Raw genomic sequence first — 20423 nt, forward strand, 5'->3', positions numbered from 1 at the left:
ATTTATTAACATTTTAGTTTTTTTAAACATAAAATATAATAAAATTTTAAAAACAAATAGAAATAATTTGTAAGTCATTTCTTACTTATTTCCAATTCCTGATTTTTGAGATTTTCAAAATTTTTAATATCCAAATCTGCAGTAAGATGAGCTCTTAATCTAAAAGACAATCTCAGAATTGTAAGATGAACAGAGGAAGAAACGATGTTGTTAATTATCAATGTTTGCTTCTAACACCTGTTAGGACAGCTATAACATAGAGAAATCAAAAGAGGAGCTTTATAGTTGTGGTTGTTTTCAACATTCTAGGAGCCCTAATTATTTTAGGATTTTATTTAGTTGAAAATGCTTTACATTTCTTAGGAATTAACTTGTAGAAAAGTAGATACAATTGTATTTGATAAATAAATTAATTTTTTAGGAAGTAAAATTATTTTTAAGTGGTAAAAGGTAATAATATCTATAATATAATTTTAAATGTAATAACTTAAAATGCGAATCAAACAAAAGAGTTTTTTATACTTTTTAAGAGATGCCATTTTTTTAAGGGAGATTTATAATTTAATATCTGAGTATTGCCATTATTAACAAGTCGATCCATACATTTTCAGAAACCTATTAAAACGTCCTTATCTTTTCTTTCCGTCAATAAAATAGTCATTTCGTCTATTTTTGCCGTTAAAAATATAATAAAAGACCAAATTACCCCATTTTTTTTCTTCTCCTCCTCCTCCTCCTCCTCCTCCTCCTCCTTCTTCTTTTTCTTCTTCTTCTTCTTCTTCTTCTTTGTTTCTTTTTCGTTAACGGAAGAAAATGATAAGAATGTTTTAATATATGTGAAAAATGATAGGGACTATTTCGTTGACAAAAAAAAAAAACAATAAGAACGTTTTAATAGATATGAAAAAAGATAAAAACGTTTTAATATATTTTTGAAAATGTAGGGAGAGACTATTTCATTGAAGAAAAAAAACAATGAGGAGGGATTATTTCGTTGATGAAAAGAAACGATAATGACGTTTTAATAAATATGAGAAAAGATAGAGACTATTTTATTGACGGAAAGAAATGCTAAAAATGTTTTAATAGGTATGAGAAAAGATAAAAACGTTTTAATAGATTTCTGAAATGTAGAGACTGATTTATTAATAATAGTAATATCCAAAGTCTAAATAAGGGATTTTATTTGAGGGCAAAATTGAATTTTAAAAATTTTCTCTCTCATCCTTTATATATTTTTAACGAAAAATAGGATAGAATGACTATTTTATTGACGGAGAGAAAATATAAATATGTTTTAATATGTTTCTGAAAATGTAAGAATTGACTTATTAATAATGGTAATACCTAAGGACTAAATTATAAATCTCCATCTTTTTAATTTACTTACCCTCAACCAAACAAGATCTAAGTGGGTTGATGGAGAAAATTATCGAAACATGATTATACTTAGAATGATATGCAGACTTTAACAATTTGAAATTAAAATCATTTAAGAACACACAAGAGAGGTAGAGTTATTGTATGAACTAAACAAAATGAAAGAGTTAAATATGAAATTGAAGAATACACTACGGTCATATGTTCAAGAAATTGTTGATTTGAAAAAATAAGTAGAAGCATCACATAAATTGCAAAAAGAATACAAAGAAAAGATATCATTACAAATAGACTTGTAATTTTTGCTATTTCTTTGTTGAAATGTTATTTCCAATTCCACTTACTGGGTTGAGTAAAAATGAAAACGGTAAAAAAAAAATTAGTTGAATATATAAACACCAAGATGTGAGTAGGAATTTTGAATGGACAGAAAATATTTAATAATCTCTCCAAATTGAAAGAAAAAGAAGCAATTATCTTTTCTGTTGTTATTTTGTTTTTTATTTCCTTTATTATTTTACCATTAAATTAGATTTTATTTTATTGTCCCACGTCCGTTTAAAATACAATAATGTTCTATTCATAAGAATTTTAAATAATTCTCTCTTTAATTTTATTTTTGAAATGAGATAGATTTAATTTAAATTTAATATAATATTACAGTCTCAATTTCCCATGAATATATCATGTTTCAATATAGTTTTGAGCGTGAAAAAGTGTTAAATATTATATCGATTTCAGTTAGAGTGATGTCTCTTGTAAGAGATTAGACAATTCTCTTGTTGAATTAGGATGCGTTATACCTAACTCAAATTTAATATAGTTATTTACGATCTAAAAGTGTTAATTTAAAAAAAAACAGAGAAAAATAATTTATATGATTTTAGTAATTGCACCAAATCAAGTCGTATATTATTATAGTATTACTTAAAAAGTATATATGCATGTAGTCAATGATTTTCATTTGAAAATAAGTGTGATTAAAGTCCCAATATACTTTTTTTAAGAGCTAAGTATGCTCGATTCAATTTTTTTTATTAAATAAATTTTTAAACTTTATTTTTAATGCGAAAGAAGTCTTAATTTAATAAAATATTATTTATAATAATAAAATATTATTTTTTAATAAAAAATATTATTATTTTAATTGATAATAAATTTTCACTTTTGTAATTTTAAATTATTTACTATATATATATATATTAATTTTTTATGTTAATTAAAATACAAAATTTTTTATATTTCAAATTTAAAAAATCACATTTTATTATTTTAAAAATAATATAAAGTTTATTTATATAAGTAAAACTGACACCTAGCATCCAAAATGCGAAACTGACATGCTATTATTACTGTTGTATTTCTCAAGAAAGTATGCATATAGTAAATGATTGCATTGGTAGTATTTGTAGTTTTTTGTAGTGATGAAGCATGAGACAAATAGTAAAATTGATCATAGTTTGCTAGAGACGAAAGTAACTGTGGACGGCAATGAGTGGAATCCTCTTCGAAATCACTCTATACAAATCCAAACTTAAAACTCAAATTGGCGTTAATGTTTTTAACATATTTTGCTGATCACAAGTCAAACAATATCATACGGAGCATTTAACCTTAAATTTTATAACAGATTTAGACCGACCTTAATTTTTATTGCCAACGTCTATTGGAAGCCAATAATAGTTTTTCGGAAAAAGAATTTCGAAACATTAGACTTTCAAAAGTGTGACGAGAGCTACAACCCTATTACAAAGTTAAAAGGTAAAAATTTCATTATTTAGAGGTCAATTTTACATTTTTATTTTTTTTGAATTTTTCATAATTTTTTGTATTAGGATTTTTACTATTATAAATAGCCATTTTTTTTACTGTTTGAAACACTATTCGATTTTTGAGAATTCAATAATAGATTTCGGTTTCTAACCTTTCATTTTCTAAATTTCGTCTTAGTCAAACGTTATTGGTTAAAACTCTTGATGGAGTCTAATCAGTCCTATTTCAGTTGGTATCAGACCGAAGTTTATCCATGGCCGATAATCAAGAGATGCAACTCACTGCAATTGAGGCATCCTTAGCAGAATTGAAGGAGATGATCGGACAACTAGTCCTACAACAGGGTAACAACCAACCTGCCGCAATTGAAAACCCACAGCCAATTTCAAATCTTGTGGTCGCAAATCCTATGGCCGCAAATCTTCAACAGGATTATCACGAAAGTTACAAGATAAAGATAGACCTTCAAAACTTTTCTAGTTTATTGGATGTAAAATTTATCCTTGATTGGCTGGTAGAAGTTGATCAGTTTTTTGAAGTTATGAATATGGAAGAGGATCGAAAGGTTCCGATTATAGCTTATAAATTAAAGGGTGGTACAGCAGCATAGTGGAATTCTATTCAAAACAAATGCTATCGCAGGAGGCTGAAACATATACGAAAGTGGCTGTTGATGAAACAGATGATTGAATAGTAATTCTTGCCTAGTGATCATGCTCAGGTTTTATATAATTGGTATCATGACTGTATTCAAGGGAGTCGAAGAATAGATGAATATATAGAGGAGTTTTTAAGGTTGCAGGCGAGGTGTGAAAACTGTGAGAATGAAGTCCAGTAGTGTAATACCCGGCTAGACTCCGGTATCGGAATCCCTACCGTCCGGTGGGACCTCAGATGTCGGAAACCTCTAGAAGGGTAAAACTATGATTTTATGAAATGTTTTCATGTATTTCATGTTTTTAAGTAAGAAATTAAATGAGTTTTTGCATGAAAAATCTTTGGAGGAAAACCCAGGTTCGGCCGCCGAACTCCAAGTTCGGCCGCCGAACCTTGCATGCATGCGGAGGCACTTTCGGCCCCCGAACGTGGCCTGGCCAGCCACCTATAAAAAGGGGCACTTAGCCGAAATGGGAGAGTTTTCTCCCATTTTCAGCCACAGTAAGCTTCCGACCTCCCTCTCCCAAATCTTGTGTTTTTCCTTCAATCCCCACCTTTTTCTTTGAGTTTTAAGGTTCCACAAAAGTTTTTGAGTGTTTTTAAGCAAGTTTGGAGCTTGGAAGTCTTGGAGCTAAATCCCTCCATTTTCCGAGCTAGGGTCGTTCTTCCTCTCGATCTTCAAGAGGTAAGCTTCGATCTATGCTTCTTTTATGTTTTATGAAAGTTTTATGCAAGTTGATGGGGTAGAATGCATGTTTAGGCTTGTTGTTAGGTTTATGGGTTTATGTTGTGATTTGAACAATGTATGTTGGAAATGTGTTGTTTGAAGTGTTGTAGTTGGGGTATTTTATAGTTTGAGACCCCTAGGTGTGATGTATGATGTGTATGCATGTGTAGAAACAAGTTTATGCATGTTTTGAGGCGTTTTGGAGGCTGTGGACACAAGGGAGCCAAGTTTCTGCCCTTCGGCAGAAACTCAGGTTCGGCCGCCGAAGTGACTTTCGGCCGCCGAACCCCCTTGTGGAGGCAGTTTCGGCTGCCGAAGCCTGCCCCCGAAACTTAAGTTTCGTCTCTGTCTGGGAGGTTCGGCCGCCGAAAGTGCCGTCGAACTTGCATGACTTTCGGCTGCAGAGGGACTTTCGGCCGCCGAACCTGCCGCCGAAAGTGCACTGTTCAGCCATTTCTTGCATGTTTTCATGTGATGTTTTCAGGATGTTTTAGGGAGTTTTTGGGGAGTATTTTAGAGTCATATTCATATATGTTTGGTCCCTCATTTGAGTCCACCTGTGTAGGTTCGGACCCGAGGAACCGAGACCCCCAGCAGTGAGCCAGCTGCTTCAGAGTCTCTTCAGAGCTAGCCAGAGGTGAGTGGAATAAACTTTAAGTTTTAAAGCAAATTAATGAAATGTTTTAGCATGATTCACGCATCATGAATGCCATGAGATATATTAGGTTGTTTGCATTAGAATTCACGAATATGTTGCATTGCATACTTTGTTGTTGATGTGGATGAATGTTGAATGATCCATTAGCCCTTGTATGTCATGATAGCCTATGTGAGTCCAGGTGTGCCTGCTACGGCTCTACGCCCCTGGCACTATGACAGATTATGGAAGTCCGGGTGTGCCTGCTACGGCTCTACGCCCCCGGCACGTATAAGTAAGAAAGATAGGGGCTAAATGGTGACAAGTTCATCCTTGTTGTGAAATGTTTGTGTTATGGCGCATACATGAAAGCATGATTTAAATTGATGTTTTATTATTCTGCTCACTGGGCTCTAGTAGCTCACCCCACTCCCTTTATCCCCAGAGTTGCAGGTACAGGATAGATCAGGAAGTCGGCTAGAGTGAAGTTAAGTCATGTATGTTGTAATAGATAGTAGTGGACATGAACATGATGTAATGAGTATTTATGACCATGTAATGTAATGAATGATTTGATGATGTATTGAGGATTACAGTAGTGCTTGACCTAGAGGTGTGTGAATCCCCATTATGTACAGAGTGTTTAATGAGTAATGATGTTAATGACCATGATTATCCAAGCTGATATGTATGATGATGATACCCCATTGGAGTATTTGATGAGGACTCCAGTGTGGGGTTTATGTATGATTTTGTGCATGCACAGGTTTTGCTTGGATAAGAGAAAAGAAAAATTTTTACAGATCCTGTATATGTTGTTATGTATGGGATTCCACAGGTTTACAGGAGGTATGTAGGCTTGCTACGGGTCCCGGCGGCCTTAAGCCGATCTGGATCCTAGCGCCGGTAACGGGTCGGATTTCCGGGTCGTTACAGAGTGGTATCAGAGCCCTAGGTTCATATGGTCGGACCTAGTGTGTCGGGCTCATAGATGTTCTAGAAGGTCAAGCACACTAGGAAAATCATGTCCACTAGGATAGGATGTAGAGTCCTGTCTATATGATGATATGATATGCCATGATGATATGCATGTGCATAAATGCTATGATGTGATGCTATGTATGTGATGAGGGTTCATGTGTTTCCACATGAACCATATGATGCTAATGATTGCTTATACTATGTGCTGTTTTTCAGAAGATAGAATGAGAGGAACTCGTCGATCTGCACGATTGACTGGAGTGCCACCTCAGGACGAGGGCGCTGATGCCCGTCCTCCAGCATTGCCTAGGGCAATGTCCAGTAGGTCCAACAGAGACAGAGTAGCTAGAGACCCTAAAAGGTCTTTGGATCTGGGTAGAAGCAGATCAGTAAGGGGAACAGTGCAGGGAGGAATGTCTGAGGATATGGAAGTAGATCAGAGGAGGGATGGCAGTCTCGGTGTGAGCATGCCGGAAGAGGGCATGGGAGAATCAGAAGGAGGCACTCAGGCCTCGAGTTATGTCCAGCCACATCACTACCCACCCTATTCACACCATCCAGAGTATTCGATGGGAGGTACATCGGATTACCCCAGTTTTAGCCTGGCACAGCTGTCCAGCATGTAGGAGATGTGGGAGACCACACAGAGGAACTTGTCAGTTGGGATCTACAGCTTGGTTTAGATGTGGACAGGAAGGGCATATTGCTCGAGAGTGTCCTCAGGTGACTTTTGTGGCACCTTCCCAGCAGATGAGTTCAGGCAGTGTAGCACAGCCAGTAGGGCAGCCAGTGGCTTCAGCTATACCTCAGGGTAGTGGTAGAGGTAGAGGGAGAGGGGGCAACCTCTACTTCAGCAGCAGGTTCCCGAGGTGGAAATCCTGTAGCCCCAGCACGGATTTTCACTATGACTCAGGAGGAGGCTAATACATCGAACACAGTGGTGTCAGGTAATCTCATCATTGGGTGTTCTGATGTGTATGCCTTGATGGACCCCGGTGCTTCTCATTCCTTTATTGCTTCGAGAGCCATAGAGAGATTTGGTTTGATCAGTTCTGAGTTAGAGTATCCTCTCTGGGTCAGTGGACCTAGATGTGACCCATCAGTGGCAGTGTCAGTCTGTCGTTTCAGTCCAGTATTCATAAAGGGTAGATGCCTTCCAGCTGACCTTGTGGTTCTAGAACTTGACAGATTTTGATGTCATTCTAGGGATGGATTGGCTATCTGCATATAGTGCTACTTTGGACTGTCGAGAGAAGATAGTGAGTCTCAGAGACCAGGATGGGTCAGAGTGTGTCTTCAGAGGAGACAGGAGAGGTACACCCAGAGGTATGATTTCAGCCCTTCAGGCTCGTCGTTTGCTTAGGAGGGGTTGTCAGGGGTTTCTAGCTCATGTGAGAGAGCTAGACAGTCAGGTTAGGGAACCAGCTACAGTACCCGTGGTCCGAGAGTTTCTCGATGTTTTTCCAGACGAACTTCCAGGACTACCACCTGGTAGGGAGATAGAGTTTGAAATAGAATTGCTGCCTGATACCAGACCTATCTCGATTCCTCCCTACAGGATGGCGCCAGCAGAGTTAAAAGAGTTAAAAGAGCAACTGCAGGACTTGGTAGATAAGAGTTTTCATCCGCCCTAGTACCTCACCTTGGGGTGCTCCAGTACTTTTTGTCAGAAAGAAGGATGGATCCCTCAGACTTTGTATTGACTACAGACAGTTAAACAAGGTCACTACCAAGAATAGATATCCTCTGCCTAGAATTGATGATCTTTTGACCAGCTAGCTGGAGCAGGTTGTTTCTCTAAAATAGATTTGAGATCCGGATATCATCAGTTGAGAGGCAGAGAGGCAGATGTGCCTAAGACAGCATTCAGGACCAGATATGGGCACTATGAGTTCTTAGTAATGCCGTTCGGGTTGACTAAATGCCCCTGCAGCATCCATGGATCTCATGAATAGAGTTTTCAGCGAGTTTCTGGATCACTTTGTGATTGTTTTTATTGATGACATCTTAGTGTATCTAGAAATGCAGAAGAGCATGCCCATCATCTGCGGATAGTTTTGCAGACACTGAGAGAGCATGGTTTGTATGCCAAGTTCTCTAAGTGTGAGTTTGGTTGAGGAGCATTTCCTTCTTGGGACATGTGGTATCAGCAGATGGGATTGAGGTAGACCCCAAGAAGATAGAGGCTGTAGCTAACTGGCCCAAACCCACTACAGTGACTGAGATTAAAAGCTTTCTGGGACTGGCAGGTTACTACAGGAGGTTCGTACAGGACTTCTCGAAGATAGCAGCTCCTATGACTAAACTGACTCAGAAGAACCAGAAGTTTATCTGGTCAGACCAGTGTGAAGAGAGCTTTGAGGAGCTCAAAAGGAGATTGACGACAGCACCAGTGCTAGCTCTGCCTGTTAGTGACGAAAAGTTCACAGTGTTCTGTGATGCGTCTCGAGTGGGATTGGGTTGTGTTCTGATGCAGCAGGATAGGGTGATTGCTTATGCTTCGAGCAGTTAAAGAAGCACGAGTTGAATTACTCCACCCATGACCTTGAGATGGCAGCAGTTATCTTTGCACTCAAGATGTGGAGGCATTACCTCTACGGGGTTAAATGCGAGATCTTCACTGATCATAAAGTTACAATACATCTTGAGCCAAAGAGAACTGAATATGAGGCAGAGAAGATGGGTAGAATTGCTGAGTGATTATGATTGTAAGATCCAGTACCATCCGGGTAAGGCGAATGTTGTGGCAGACGCCTTAAGTCGGAAGTCACTCGGCAGTTTATCTCATATAGCAGCAGAGCGGAGACCAGTAGTGATGGAGCTATACAAGCTCATCGATGAGGGGTTGCAGCTAGAGTTGTCTGATACAGGTGCGTTGATAGCACAGATGAGAGTGACACCAGTGTTTCTGGAGCAGATAGCACAGAGACAGCACGAGGACCCTGAGTTAATGAAAATTGCCAGGACTGTTCAGTCAGGCAACAGTGCAGAGTTCAAATTTGACAGCAAAGGGATCCTTCGTTTTGGAAGTCGACTTTGTGTACCAGATAATAGCAGTCTGAAGGAAGACATTATGAGGGAAGCTCATAATGCACGATATAGTGTTCACCCAGGAGCCACCAAGATGTATCGAGACCTAAAGAAGGTGTATTGGTGGCCAGCCATGAAAAAGGAAGTGGCGCAGTTTGTGACAGCCTGTGAGACGTGTCAGAGAGTGAAGTTAGAACATCAGAAGCCGGCTGGAATGCTTAACCCACTGCCGATTCCAGAATGGAAATGGGAAAACATAGCTATGGATTTCGTCGTGGGCTTACCGGCAGCATCCAACAGGATAGACTCTATATGGGTGATTGTGGACAGACTCACGAAATCTGCTCATTTCATTCCAATTAGGAGTAACTATTCTGTAGATAAGTTAGCACAGGTGTATCTGGATGAGATAGTGAGATTGCATGGAGTCCCAGTGTCTATAGTTTCAGACAGAGGACCTCAGTTTACCTCCAGATTCTGGCGAAGTTTGCAAAGTGCTATGGGCACGAGATTAGATTTTAGTACTGCTATCCACCCACAGACTGATGGACAGTCAGAGAGGACCATCCAGACCATAGAGGAACATGCTCAGAATGTGTGTGTTAGACTTTGGCGGTTCTTGGAGGCAGCATCTACCTTTAGTAGAGTTTGCCTACAATAACAGTCATCATGCTAGCATTGGGATGGCTCCTTATGAAGCCTTATATGGGAGGAAATGCAGATCCCCTGTTTGCTGGGAAGAGGTAGGAGAGAAAGTTCTTGCAGGGCCAGAGTTGGTAGAAATTACCAGTAAAACAGTGCCAGTAATCAGAGAGAGAATCAGAATAGCACAGAGTAGACAGAAAAGCTACGCAGATATTCGCCGAAAACTGTTAGAGTTTCAGGAGGGAGATTGGGTATTGCTGAAAGTGTCTCCAATGAAAGGAGTGGTTCATTTTGGGAAGAAGGGTAAATTGGCTCCACGATACATTGGACCCTTTGAGGTTTTGCAAAGGATCGGAAATGTATCATATAAGCTAGATTTACCTACTTCTATGGAGAGGATTCACCCGGTGTTTCATGTTTCTATGCTACGGAAATTTGTGTCAGATCCGGATCAGGTTATTAGTGCGCCTGATGTGGAGATTCTAGGGGATCTCACGTATGTAGAGCAGCCAGTACGGATTCTGGACACACAGAGCAGACAGCTAAGGAACAAGGAGATTCCGATGGTGAAAGTTTTGTGGAACCACCATAACCTAGAAGAGTGCACATGGGAGACGCGGGAGTCTATGCTCCAGCAGTATCCACATCTGTTTTGAGGTTCGTTTCCTCCTTTTGTTGTGATTGTTGTTTGTTTTAGGAACATCCGAGGATGAATGTTCTTAAGGGGGAGAATGTAATACCCGGCTAGAGTCCGGCACCGGAATTCCTGTTGTTTGGTGGAATCCGGGGTGTCGGAATTCTAGAAAAAGGTAGAATTTATGTTTTACTAAGTGGTATGATTTGTATTGATGTTTTAAGGTTAATGGAAGTGAGTTTTGAGTTGAAATAACCTAAGGCAGTTGAGCCAAGTTCGGTCGCCGAAGGTAAGTTCGGCCGCCGAAAGTGTTCGGCTTCCGAAGGTAGGTTCGGCCCCCGAATGTTGCATGGTTTTGCATGCGATTGGGCAGCCGAAGCTGAGTTGGCTGGTCAGCTGAGTCATGGATTTTGACAGGTGTTGGCCTCAGATTCTTGCCAGGGAATAGGCCACGTCTCTTATGACTCATCTGTACATGTTTTGGTTGATCACACAGAAGGTTGAGGTGTTTGCAAAGGAGTTGAAAGTTGAGAGAAACTCAAGCCACGTTTTTGAGGTTTTGAGGGTTTGAAGAAAAGTTGATCCGTTTTCCTTGTTCAGTACGTGCATCTTTCTGTTTACAGAGGTAAGGGAAGATCTAGAACCTGTTTATATGTTTTCTGAAGGTTTTATGGGGTTAAAGGAAAGAGATGCATGCTTAGGTTATTAATGGTAGTTTTGATGATTTATGCATGTATATATGTTTATGTGTTATGTTTGTTTTGTTGTTTGGGGTTATTAGCTAGTTTTGGACCCCTGTGATCATATACGTGAGTATATGTGTGTTGAATAGTTGAAGTATGCATGTTTGGAGAAATTGAAGGGAAGGAGGAGATGAGTTGCCGTTGAAGCTGAGTTCTGGATGAACTCAGGTTCGGCAGCCGAAGGTTCATTCGGCCGCCGAACCTCCTGCATGGTGGCTAGGTTGCCACAGTTTGCCCCCGAGTGTTTTTGCATGTTCGGCTCTGTTTGGGGGATTCGGCCGCCGAAGATGCCGCCGAAGGTGCTTGAGTTTCGTCTCTGGAGAGGACATTCGGCCGCCGAACCTGCCGCCGAAAGTGTTCTGTCCAGCTTTTCTTTTGTATGTTTTGCATGAGTTGTAGAGTGAGATTAAGGGGTTTCTTGGGTAGTTCAATAGAGTTATTTTAAGGTAGTTTGGTCCCTCATTTAAGGCTTTATGTATTTATACAGACCAGAGGAACCAGAGAGAGCAGCAGTGAGTACTGCTCCAGAGTTTACTGAACCTGCAGAGTCAGTCCAGCGCCAGAGGTGAGTGGAACTAAACTGAATACTTTTAATGAACCAATGGAATGTTTTAGCATATCTCATGCATCATGATTTTGTAAATAGGTTGACTGCATTAGTAATCACGACTATGTTGCATTGCATTATTAATTGTTGGTGTGAGTAAATGCTGAATGATCCAATAGTCTCTGAGTTAAGACCAGGAGCCTTTGACTACGCCCTGGCAGGTATAGTAAAGACCAGGAGCCTTTGACTACGCCCTGGCAATGGTAAGTACAGAGGTGTTATACACACATATACATATATGACAGGAAGACCAGGTGCTCGATTCTACGCCCTGGCACGGAAGTTACTGAGGCTATGTGGTGACAGGTTTACTCTTGATGTGGCTTGTCTGTGTTATGACGCATTCCATGAGATCATATGTTATGACTGATTTTGTTATTCTACTCACTGGGCTATAGAGCTCATCCCAGTCTTGCAGGATTTCAGTGGTCAGTGTTCAGGGGAAGGTCAGAAGAGTTCAGAGATAAGAGAAGAAACTTGTAATAACTTAGAATGGACATGTAATAATACAGAGTTTTGTTACTTGTGTTTACAGGTAGAATTGTGCTTGACATAGTTGTGTTGGAAATCTTTGGTTTTTGTACATGATCTGTTTATGTCTATATGTTGCTGAGTATGTGAAAATCCAGGCTTAACAGGTATGAGATAACCCATCTAGAGCCAGCTCTAGTCAGGGGTACAGACAGAGATAGTACATGCACAGGTTAAGCCTTGGATCAGGAAAAGAGTTTTTATTTTCACATAAAATGTATGATCATGTATGAGATTTACAGGTACACAGAGAGTATAGCAGGCTTGCTACGGGTTCTGGCGGCCTTAAGCCGACCTGAATCCTAGCGCCGGTGACGGTCCATTTTGGGGTCGTTACACTTGACACCCAGATCAGAAAGCTGAGAAACAAGGAGATACCAATGGTGAAAGTTCTGTGGAACCACCACAACCTAGAAGAGTGCACCTGGGAGACTCGGGAGTCCATGCTCCAGCAATTCCCATATCTGTTTTAAGGTGAGTTTTTCCCCTTTTCTATGTGTTTATGTTGTGTTAGGGACATTCGGGGACGAATGTTCTTAAGGGGGAGAATGTAATACCCGGCTCGAGTCCGGCATCGGAGTTCCTGTAGTCCGGTGGCATCTCGGGTGTCGAAACCCTCGAGAAGGGTAATACATATGTGGTCTAAGGTATTTTCACTTGTTTTCATGTTTTGAAGTGTTCAAAGCATTGAGTTTTGAAAGAAAAGCAACAAGGGAGAAATGTAAAGGTTCGGCCGCCGAAGGTCACTTTCGGCCGCCGAACATTGCAGGGTTGTGGCTTCACGTTCGGCTGCCGAAGGTGGTCTGGCCAGCCACCTATAAAAGGGCCAAGGGTCGGTGGAAGGAGGTTATTTCTCCTCCACTTGCAGCCAGAGGTGAGTTCCAGCCTCTCCCACGTTAACTTTCATGTTTTCCATGATTTTCATCAAATCTTGCAAGAGTTTTAAGAGTTTTGGTGATTTTTGAAGGTTTTGAGCAAAAGAACCAAGTTTTGAAGCTTGGAGCTTTGGAAGAGCTTTTCTTCATATCTCCACGTTAGGATCCTTCATCCTCAAGTTGTTTAAGAGGTAAGTGAAGATCCTGAGCTTCTTTGATGATTTTGAAAGGTTTTATGAAGTTTGTATGGGTAGTATGCATGTTTAGGTTTAGGTGAGGTTTTTGGTGATTTGTGGTGTTCAAGCATGTTTAAGTGTTATGTGCTATGTTTGTTTGGGGTTTTAGGGTAGTTTTAGACCCCTTTGTGCATATATATGTGTATATGCTAGTTGGGAGTAGTTGCTATGCATGTTTGTAGGTTTTTGGGCAAAGTTTGCATGAAACAGAGCAGGGTTCTGCCCTTCGGGCAAAACCAGGTTCGGCCGCCGAAGCAAGGTTCGGCCGCCGAACCCCTTGTGGAGGCAGTTTCGGCTGCCAAAGGTTGCCCCCGAAAGCTAGGCTTTCGGTTTAGAAAGGGACTTTCGGCCGCCGAAAGAGGAAGTTCGGCCGCCGAAAGTGTGTGAGTTTCGTCTCTGGACGAGACCTTCGGCCGCCGAAGGTGCCGCCGAACATGCATGAGTTTCGTCTCTGGAGTGGGGTTTCGGCCGCCGAACTTGCCGCCGAAAGTGCCCTGTCCAGCTTTCTTTTGCATGTTTTATGTGATGGTTTTAGGATCGTTTAGAGGGGTGTTGGGGAGTTTCTTAGAGATGTTCTTGAGTGAGTTTGGTCCCTCATTGGAGTCCACCTGTGTAGGTACGGACCAGAGGAATCAGGGAAGTCAGCAGTGAGTCCAGTGTCAGAACCTGCAGAGTCAGTTCAGAGATAACTAAAGGTGAGTGGAACTTAACTTAATGTTTTAATATGAGAACTGAATCTTTTATCATGCTTCATGCATCATGACTATGCTATAGGGTGAGTGCATTAGTGTACACGAATATGACGCATTGCATCTATCCTTGTACTTGGCATGGCTCCTTGTACATTGCTTATGTGAGACGGCACGGACTTCGTGAGAATGCATTAGCCCTCAGAGGAAAGACCTGGAACAGCCCTACGGGGACCAGGCATATGGTACTCCGGTACCCCAGATGAGATAGAGGGAGTTTTGATCCGTCCGGCCGAGGTGATGTGATTACTTGTGATGTGATGCATTTCATGCGAGCATGTTTTATCACCTGTGATTTTATTACTATTCTACTCACTGGGCTATAGTAGCTCATCCCTCTCCCCTAACTCCAGTTGTGCAGGTTCAGAGGTCAAAGAGAACTCAGCAGGGTACATGAAGAGTGCAGAGTATTGTAATAGCTAGTGTGGACATGTAAATGTAAAGAGATAAGGTTTATGTATAGTGTATAGAATGGTGCTTGACTATAAGAGTTGTGATCCCTTGTTCTTTTCACATTATCAGTTTATGTTTACATATATGTGTTGTATATATGAAGGAACCAGGCTTAACATAGATGAGTTGAGCCGCCTTGAGCATAGAGGAGAGCTCTAGCTGGCGTTTTGTAGTACAGTGACAGTATGTGCACAGGTTAAGCCTTGGTATGAGAAAAGTGTTCATGTTTACAGAAAATGTGTGATCATGTATGGGATTTCACAGGTACACAGAGTTCATAGTAGGCTTACTACGGGTCCCGGCAACCTTAAGTCGATCTGGATCCTAGTGCCGGTAGCAGTTCGGTTTCCGGGCTGTTACATGTCCCATTTATTGCTTCTTTGCTGGCTGTTCAGGAGCTGTTTGAGTGGTGTATGTTGCTGGTTCAGCGAGTGCAACAACTTCTGGTTGAGTGGTGTCAATTTCTGAGGTTGCTAGTGTTTGGACAGCAACAAGGGATGTAATGGTGGCAGATTCAGCACTTGCTGATTTTTGGACAGCAGGTTCAGCAATTGCTGATGTAATTGTGGAATTTTCAGCAGGTGGACAGCAACTGTTGTCTTTATTTGCAGTAGGTTGGACATGCAGATTTCCAGCTTGAATTTCAGCTTCTTCACGTGCAACAGGGGGTTCTGCCATTGCTGGATTTTCTGCAGTAATCTGGAACTTAGTTTCTAGTGCAATTTCAGCAGTGGCAGGCGTGGCAGTGGGTGATTTTGCTGGTGCAGAAAATTCTACAGCAGGTGCAGCAGCAAAATCTGTAGGTGTAGAAAAATCTGCTGGTGCAGAAAATTCTGCAGTAACCTGGAATCGGGTATCTGGTTCAAATGTAGCAGTGGCTGGTGTGGCAGTAGATGGACTTGCTGGTGCAGAAAGTGTTACAGCAACAAATTCAATATTTTTTACAGTAGGAGCTGTCTCTTGGGAGGCAGAAGCTTCAACAAGCGTTGTTTGGGCAGTAGCTGGTTCAGCTTCAAGTGTAGTGGTGATTTGTGCAGCAGACTCAACAGCTCGGTCTGTTTCTTCGTCATCGTCCCATAGATCTTGAAGCTTTTCCTCTCTTCTTAATATGTATGCGTCCACTGAGTTGACCGCTTGATCCACTTGCTGTTGGAGAATTTTCCCAGAAATTTCCAACCTCCTCACCATCTCTTCAAGTTCCATATTGGAGTTTTGAGGTGTTGCTTGGGCTTGATAGTTTTGGTAGTAGTAAGCCCTTGCATAGCCATAATTCTGATTGTCCCCCCAACATGGATTGTATTGCAGATCTCTTTGGTAGTCATGGTAGTGGTCTGTCCTTGTATAGCCATAGCTCAGATTGTCTCCCCAACCTGTATTGTATGTGTCAAGGTAGGGATTATGTCTTAGCTGTTCATAGAATCCTTCAAATGCATGTGCTTGTTGAAGTTGTTGGGCTTGACCTATACCATAATTTCTCACCATAGAGGTTCGTTCAGAAATTTGAGAAGAGAGAAAAGACATACTTAACGTAGCCATGTTTGTAAAGTCTAGGCAGTGCGTTCAATTTCTGGATCGTAAAGAAGAGCTTCTTTACAATCAGCCTTGGTCATAAAAGGAAAATACGTTAGTTAGATCAAATCCCCGGCAACGGCGCCAATTTTTGATAGCGGTTGTCGAAGCCGTCAAAAATAAACCTATTAAACAATCAACAATTAATTTGCAAATAGTGGCAATAGGGTCGAACCATAGGGACTTGACACCAAAGATTTTCCTAATAATGACTAGGTAAATAAATAGCGAATAAATAAAAGAGAGGGGTTTTGTTTTGAAGATGTACTAAAGCTAATTAACAATAGAAAGCAAATAATTTAAAGATGAGTAAATCAATAAGAGAAAAGCTTCTAGTTAAAGTATGGATCTATTTCAGATTGTTTAGAATTGATCATTGATTCTTTAACACTCCTATTTATTTCAATAAATTAGTTTAGGATGTGGAAGACGCTTCTCACAATCCAAATTCCTCCTTAGTTCTAGTTTGATTAGGAAACGTTCGTTAATCAAACACTAGTTAACAAGTTGTCAAGGAACGTCCTTGGGGCTTTTAGCATCGAACAACTGTTAACTGCATTAAAACTTAGAGAAACCTAATTCTAACCTTGCCAACCGCGTGGTCAAGTTTAGATTATGCAACTTGATTAAATGTGTGTTCAAATAATCTAAGCAATTACGGACCTAAATTATTCAAACAATTTTTACTCAAGCAATTAAAAGCAGTAGGCCTAAATTGATTCTAAAAGCAAAGCAACAATTATAGAAAGATCAAATTGCATAGATATTGAAAATAAATAGAAGTTTAACAATGGAGATTTAAATCTCCCAATTCATCACAAATATGAAATTTTTAACTTCAACTAGAAAAGAAAAGTGTTTAGCCACTCATGGTGGACAAAAATACACAAAAGAATGAAGAAAGGAAGAGGAGAGGAGTCTGCTGGATTTCTACAGGTTTGCCGAGAATGGCAGATGAAGAAGAGATGCCTCTTGCTGGTTTGGAGGCTGCCCTTTTATAGTTGAAGAATTCCATCCTTCTAGGGTTTTGAAATCCCTTTTTAATTTGGCTTGTGATTCCTCTTTTGATGTTGAATTTAATTGCAACTGGAATTCCTTAGGTGAGAAACTCTTTCGTGGCTCTTGGAATTGTGTTGGTAGTGATTGAGTTGGATTTGGACTTCTGAAAATTCGAAATTCGGTTTCCTGCTGTTTTTCCGCCTCTGCTGTCAATTTCTGCTGTCAAGGTGATTTGGGCAGATCACTTGCTCGATCTGCCCCAATCGCTCTCTGGGATTCAGTCCAGTTTCTGTCTCTGTATCTGCGAGTGATTTGGTCAGTTTCTGCGAGTGATTTGGCCAAATCACTCTGACCCAATCACTTTTCCAGCTTTTTCTTCACTTTTTCTCCAACTTTCCAATTTCTTTCTTTTCTGTAAAAACATAATAAAAACACAAATTAAGCTAGAAAAATGTGTAAATAAATAGTAATAAATATAATAAAAATGTGGCTAAATTATGCTTGATCAAAATTGGATTGCCATAAGCCTTAAGAGTCCTGAAGACCTCAAATGTGATTCCTATGGCATCTTTGCAAAACGCTAGCATGAAAAAAAAGAGGGATTACAATCACCAGAATTAAGCCAAGTGGCTCTAGATTTTTATTTTCAAAATTGTTCTTCACTCCTCACCTCTAAAGCTAATTCAGATTCAAGAACACGAAGTCTGTCAAAGTCACAAAAAGGACTGGAATTCTTACATTGAGAGATCATATCTTGGAGTTGGATAATCCGGATTCTGGAATTGGAATTCTGAAGCTTATCTCAAGATACTAAGGCATGCCTGCATGCTTTTAATTTAGAGAAAACATTAAATAAGGAAGAAGCAGTACCATTCGCATTCCAGGCTTCATAAATAATTACAGAAGCTTCAGATTTAGAGGTCCATCGAGAGTTGAACTTAAAGAGCCTTTTAGCTTTAGAAGTGGAGGGATACAAATTGAGGAGCAGCGGCCGATGGTCAGAACCAAGATCATCTAAATGTGAAATATTGGCATGTAGATGAAGATATATCCAGTTATAGGATGCCAGAGATCTGTCCAGATGTTTGCAAATGTTAGCGTTTCCAAATCTGCGATTATTCCATGTGAACTTAGGGCCATAGAAACCCAGATCTAATAAGCCAACAGTTGAGATAAAGTTTTTGAAGACCAAGGAACCTTCTTTCTCCCAAGACCACATAACACAATTAAAATCACCTATGAATAAGCAAGAATCAGATACAAAGCTCTTATAATTCAGCAGGAAGGAGAATTGTTCATCTCTTAAAGAATCAATGCAGCTGGCATAAATGAGAATGATGTCCTAACTAGCTTGCTTTGACTGATCAAAGACATTCACATGAATAAAAAAATGAACAAGATTTCATCAAAGACAGTTAAATGCGACTTCCATGCACAACACAAACCACCCACAAGTCTAATAGGATCCACTGTAAAACAGTCAACAAAACCACAACTGCTAATCTTTCTTTTAACCACCCTAAAGCAATTTTATGTTTCCATGAGAAACAAAAAATCAAGGGAATGGGAACCACAAATCCCTTTTAGATTGTGGATTGTCAAGGGATTTCTCATACCTTGATAATTCCAACTCAGGAGCTTTATTGGGGAGTTTGGATCCACTTTTGTTTGGCTTCCTCCACCATTGAGGGAGAGTTAGATACTAACTGGGGTTTCTTGAACTCAACTCATGTAGATGTAATTGTAGTATGTTCCTGTGAGAATTGAGAAAGAGAAGGAGAAAGAGGATGCAAATTAAAAACATCCAATCTCTTCCATGGTAGTGGTAAAACAGATAACTTGCCATTTGGAAGAGCTCATCCGAGATAAAAGATATTTAGGACCTATGAATTTATTTTGGATTTCAAGATGGGGGCAATTAGCCAGAAAAGATTGCTTTCTTTTATGTCACCTGTTAATAGACTTGAGATCCACGGAGACTGTATTAAGAGAGACTTTAGAAGAAGCAGGTGTGGATTGAACTCGGAAGAGTTTACCCCTAATGAAAAAGCCTGGCCCTAAATTGGGTTGTCTTTGGAACATGGCATTAAGGTGATAGGCCTAGCCTTAGGAGCAAGGGTCAAATCATCACATTCCTTGTTGGTATTTAAGAGTTAGGCTGAGAAGGGAATCCTATTAGTCTCTCCTGGAATCAGTCTCGGCCCATCAGAAGATTCTTTTTCAATGCTTAACAAGCTACCCTAATCCTTGCTTCTTAGGAGACTAGATGTTGTCAGAATACTTAAAAGTAGTTACACAAAAAACGAAAAGCTATAAACAGACCATAGAGGTCGGCATGTTGTTGTCCAGTTGACTTGAGGTATTCTGCAAAAAGCTTTGGAATGCTTTCGGTAGGAAAAGGAAGGATCAGATCATTGCAATCCGAATTCAAAGATTGGCCACTGCTCGAGGTTGCTATTTCTTTTGCAAGATGCTACAATTATCGTTTCTTTAGGAAGAGAGTCTTCCCTTAAAGGGAAAGATAATAAATGAGGATGGGCCATAAGAGACAAATGCTTGATCGGAGCAATTTACCGTTATCGGAGGAGTAGGTTCTTTCAACCAAAACAGGGAGCCCAAAGGTATGGTCAAAACTGTATCTGCAGATATTGATGAGCTAACTTGCTTCTCCATCGGTAAAATTTCTGTATGCATCCCCGAATCAGAGGTCAAAGGAGCATGAGATTGTTTCTTAGGTGGAGATAGGGCTTTCATCCATGGGCCAAAAGCAAAGCGCTTATCAGACCATTTTGTAGAATACTGTGAGATTAGGACAAAAAGCACTGAAATGACCGATGATGCCAAGGTTGAAGTATAAATCAGAGCAATTTTTCAAATCATGCATTATTTAAAAAAAATTATCAATTCAGACAGAATTCGAAAATATTTTCATATTCTGTGTGTCAAAGTCAGGGGTTCGCCAGTCAGAATGCCGAACACGCCAGTTCGACACTGATAGTGTCGAACAAATGGCAGTTCGGCATCAAGAGTGTTGAACTTGGGCTGATCTGGCTGCCATACGCAGAAAACAGTTCAGCATCAAGAGTGTTGAACTTGGGCTGATCTGGCTGCCATACGCAGAAAACTCTTCGGCACTATAGTGCCCCTGCATGCTTTGCAGATTCATGTACCTGCATGCTTTAAAAAAAAACAAAAAT

The 20423-nt window shown here is 40.1% G+C and overlaps 1 long non-coding RNA gene across 1 annotated transcript; it reads right to left on the reverse strand.

Moving 5' to 3' along the window:
* Positions 1-17574: 17574 nt before the first annotated feature.
* Positions 17575-20082, reverse strand: LOC110627063. The gene is made up of 3 exons (XR_002489825.2): positions 18843-20082; positions 17965-18462; positions 17575-17638 (listed from the first exon to the last, which is right to left on the reverse strand). It is a non-coding gene; the product is annotated as an uncharacterized LOC110627063 (long non-coding RNA).
* Between the last annotated feature and the right edge of the window lie 341 nt (positions 20083-20423).

This window comes from Manihot esculenta, chromosome 11 (assembly GCF_001659605.2).
Source record: "Manihot esculenta cultivar AM560-2 chromosome 11, M.esculenta_v8, whole genome shotgun sequence".
Lineage (NCBI taxonomy): Eukaryota > Viridiplantae > Streptophyta > Magnoliopsida > Malpighiales > Euphorbiaceae > Manihot > Manihot esculenta.